This window comes from Chrysochloris asiatica, unplaced genomic scaffold (assembly GCF_000296735.1).
Source record: "Chrysochloris asiatica unplaced genomic scaffold, ChrAsi1.0 scaffold00192, whole genome shotgun sequence".
NCBI lineage: Eukaryota > Metazoa > Chordata > Mammalia > Afrosoricida > Chrysochloridae > Chrysochloris > Chrysochloris asiatica.
Window position 1 is genome coordinate 1,432,567 of NW_006408710.1, and position 4,942 is coordinate 1,437,508.

The window sequence follows — 4,942 nt, forward strand, 5'->3', positions numbered from 1 at the left end:
AAAAAAAAAAAAAAAAAAGAAAGAATTTCAAAAGTAGGGCACAACAGATTGGGGCTACGGTCCTAATATGCACGTTAATAAAGAGACTGTAATTATTCAGATTCTAGTTACACTTGCCAACATACCTAAAAGCAATCTATATATGTTGGTAACCATTGTTATTATAAGCAGTACAAAAATATTATATACCTCAACAGTCTCAAATGGGCTCTTCCAGCATATGACTATTAAAACCCACGGAAATCCATGGGTCTACAGTATAAACATGGATATATAAACATGCATGCATTAAATGTCTTCACCAGTGACTAAAATGTTAAATCGATTTTATGAGACGTTGGTTTTCCAGCCGCTGAGTGGCTGTAAATGTTAAGTGTTTTTACAGGTTGTTGCTTTTCCAGCTGCCGGGCTGCTTTAAATATTATCTCTTTCTCTCTCTCTCTTTCACACAGACACACATACACATGCACATGCCCACTTGCTTTTCAAGCTGGTAAGCCTCTCTGTCCATTTATGTGACATTTTCCCCTCTTCTACTTGGTAAACCTATTTATATTTTACGTATAAAAGCAAGTGCAAAATTGTCTTGCCATCACCTAAACTTTTATTTTTACTGTATCTTTGAACTACAAATAAAAATTCCATCCCCATTTCAGCACTTTCCAGAAAGTAGGAACTCTAGTTATAATGAATCCAAGATGAACATTACGAGTTCATCTCAGAATTTAGATACCACAAAAGCACTCTCCTTGTGGTATGCTCAGTGGAAACACTGTTCTTGTGGTATTTCCATTGGAAATATTGTCCTTGTGGTATTTTTCAATGGAAAAACTATTACTGAGGCATTACTGAAGGAAATGCTGGCTGGAGTCTCATAGCCAATGGCCAAGGAAAGAGGGAAGATGCCGAATCAAAGAGTGAAGTTAAGGTAGCAGTGGATGGAAGCCAGGGGTTAGTAAAAGGGATGATGGTGATGATGATGATGATGATGATGATGATATTTTATTTGAGAATCCAAAAATGCACTACGTATGTGGAATACATGAACTTCTTTTCCAATTAAGAGAAAATATTTTACAAATGCAAGACCAAGTATGGGTAAGAAAGAAGATTTATAAATGAATGTTGTTGTTGTTGTTAAGTACCATTGAGTTGGTTCCAACTCAAAGCAACCCTGTATAGGGTTTCTAAAGGAGCATAGTGGTTATGAATCGGGCTGTGAACTGCAAGGTCAGCAGTTCAAAACTACCAGCTGTTCCTCGGGAGAAAGATGAGGCGTTGTGCTCCTGTGAAGATTTACAGCCTCGGAAACCCTGTTCAGGGTTGCTATGGGTCGGAACCAACTCCACAGTACACAGCCACTATCATAGTAAGGAGCAGATGGTGAGTTAGAACCACTGACCTTGTGGTTAGCAGTCCAGTTCTTGTCCTACAGTGCCACAAATGAATTCCTAAATGAAAATAACAAAAAATTGAATAAAGGTGAAGTCATGAAGACATTTGGGGGCTAGCTGTATAGTTCTATCCTAGTGTTTTAAAAACACTAAAGCTGTATTATGGATTGAATTATATCCCCCCAAAACATGTGCCAACTTGACTAGATCAAGAGTTTCAGGTCGTGTGGTTGTCTTCCATTTGGTGAAGTGTTGTAAATCTGAACCTCTCTATGTTCATGAGGCAGGATCTGTATGGGGTGTATCTCCCCACTCACATCATTACTCAAGTCACACCCTTTGCTTGAGTCATACCTTTATCTTACAAGAGAGAAAAGGAAAGAGAAGTGAGCAGAGAAGAAAGAGACCTCATTTCTACCATGAAAGAAGAGCTGGAAGTGGAGCGAAGCCTTTGGAACTGGAGTCCCTGCTCTGAGAATCTCTTAGACCCCAGGGTAAATCAATGCTGAGACACATGGAGATCTCCAAGGAACTCCAGGCCCACAGATGGAGTTGGCATACTGAATTTGTACTTCTCCTCCTAAACTGTTAGAGAATAAATTTCTCTTTGTGAAAGCCACCCTCTTGTGATATTTCTGTATGAATACACTAGATAAGACATGCACTCAGCAAAAAGACACCAAGGAAAAGGTAGATACCCCAAGAAAGAAACACAGAGAGAATTTCGTTAGCATTTAGCCAGTCAAGTTTGACCACAAAAGTCAAACCAGCTGCTATGAAGTTGATTTCAACTCAAGGGGACCTCATGTGTGTCAGAGTAGAACTGTGCTCCACAGGGTTTTCAATGGCTGATTTTTCTAAAATAAATGACCAGACCTTTTTTTTTTTCTGAGGAGACTTTGGGTAAACTACAAGCTTTCAGTTAGCAACCAAGTGTGTTAACCATTGGCACCACCCAAGGACTGCACTGGAATGAGATAAAATAGTTGTCTAGCTTCTTATGTTCTTGAGTCTGACTTGGATTCAGTACTTCTCTTTATTACCCATAATCCCCAGCAGGTTTCTCCACTTCTGACAGGCAGAATTCTCACAATTTCTCACTTATGCCTGCCTGGATCCTTTTCATATTTATTTTTCTGCTTAAGATCATCCTCCTTCCTGGGATACCCTTCATATATCTGGATTCCTCCTGGGCTTCAAGCCAAGATCAAGGCCCAATTCATCATCTGAAGCCTTTCTAACTTCTCCAGCCTTTGTGGGTGAACTTCCTTCTGAAAGTTTGATGGCAATTTTTCTTCTCTGCCTTAGTAGCAGTTGGTAAGGTTGTCTGATTCTTCACAGCTCCTACTGTAGCTGTGCTCATTAATGACAGTTGCTGCTTTAGTTTCCTAGGGCAACTGAAATAAACTAAACCTAAACCCAAACCCACTGTCATCAAGTGACTCACAGGAACCCTCTTTGTTTTTGTTGTTGTTAGGTGCCATTGAGTCGGTACCGACCCATAGTGACCTTATGCACAGCAGAATGAAACACTGCCCAATCCTGGGCCAACCTCACTACTGTTGCCACACTTGAGTCCATCTATGCTGCCACTCAGCCAATCCATCTTGCTGGGGGTCATCTAGGACAGAGAAAATGGCCTTAGAGAGCTTCTGAGGCTATAAGTCTTTATGGAGACAGAGAGTTTCATCATGCTCTAGAGGAGCAGCTCAGGGATTAGAACTAAGGTCCTTGTGGTTAGCAGCCCAATAGGGAACAGGGCTTAAAACTCTGATATTTATTCCCTCAGTTTGGGAAACAAGATGCTTGAAATTAAGGTGTCAGCCAGGTAAAGCCCTCTCTGAAAGTCATAGAGGCACTCCTATGTCTTCTAGTTTCCAGTGCTCACAGGCATTCCTTGGCTTATAGAAGGATCACTCCCTTCTCTGCCCTGCCTTCCCTCTGAACAACTAGCTATCTCTTCTCTTTTTATAAGGATCCCCCACAAAAACAAACAAAAAATAAAAACCAATTGCCATGGAGCAGAATCAGACTCATGGTGACCCCATGTGTGTCAGAGAAGAATTGTACTCCACAGGATTTTCAGTGGCTGAATTTTCCTAAGCAAATCTCCTGGACTTTCTTCTGAACAGTCGCTGGGTGGACTCAGACCTCCTGCCTTTTAGTTATCAGTCAAGCATGTGAGTGGTCTATACCACCCAGGGTTTTCTCCTTTTCATAAGGACCCCAGTCTTATTTGATTAGGGCCCACCCTACTCCACTATTGAGAAGCTCTGGTAGCATAGTAGTTGTGAGTCAGGCTGCGAATCCCAGGGTCAGCAGTTCGAAACTACCAGATGGGCTGTAAATGAAAGATGAAGCGTTTCATTCCCACTTAGACTCCTGGTGTGGTGCTGTGGGTTAATGTGCTAGACTGCAAAGTCAGTTTGAACCACAAGTCAGTGGTTCAAGCTCAACAGCTGCTCCTTGGAAACCCAATACAGGATCACTATGGATTGGAACTGACTCAGTGTCACATAATAACAACAATGCTCCACTACTACCTCCTGTTAACTTAACTAATTGCATATGAAAAGACCTTATTTCCCAGTAAGATCACAGTCAAGTATCAAGAGAGTTAGGATTTCAACTTATCTTTTTGATAGGCACAATCCAAGCCCAAACAGTTGCCTAACTGGGTAAACAAACATGATGTCTCAATTTCTTTGGATCTCCGTTAAATGAGTAGGATGTAATGGTAGACTTAAAGTGAGCTCAGATCAAACACTTGGTGATTGCAAGTTCTGTCATTGTTGTTCAGGGCATTCAAGGCAGCTCTAACTCAGAGCCCTCCTCAGAGTGACCCTCCCATGTACAACAGAACAAAACTCTACCCAGTTCAACGCCATCTGTACAATGGTTACTATGTCCTATAGTTAGTTACTTTGATTTTATTCATTTGTATCTCTGTGCTCACACAGAACAATTCAAACCAGGTGTGTGAATCCATAAAATCTGAAAAAAGAAAAATGTGTAGACATGTCTCCTGTCTAATTAATAGCCTGTGTAACAGTTCAACTATATGATATTATAGCACTTAAACATGTCATAGGAGTCTTGATGTGGCACTGTGGCTTAATGTACTGGACTGCAAAGTCGTTTGAACCACAAGATTGGCCTTTCAAATTCACCAGCCGCTTGTCACAAACCCCTATACAGAGTCGCTATAGGTTGGAACTGACTCATCGGCACTTAATAACAAAAACAATAATAATAAAAAAAGAGTCATTGTTCAGCATGAACAGATGCATAGAGATCTACATTTCTATTTACTGTGACTTTCTCTAAGTTGTTTTAGAATTAGTACTTATATCTAATTTCATTTAAATGATATATTCTAGATGGTTTAATGCGATATATAGAATGCAAGAAGAGTCAAAATGAAATAACAAATAGAGAAGGAATGCAAGAAAAATAAAAGTGGAAAAATAAGTAAAAGTCAGAGTTTCCATTAATGCATAAAATTTATACTGTAGATCAGACTCCTATGGCTAGTTGTTGTTGTTGTT

The 4,942-nt window shown here is 40.2% G+C and overlaps 1 pseudogene; it reads right to left on the bottom strand.

The window, feature by feature from the left end:
• LOC102815509 overlaps positions 1 to 4,942 on the bottom strand; it is a 146,318-nt pseudogene that overhangs the window by 133,236 nt on the left and 8,140 nt on the right.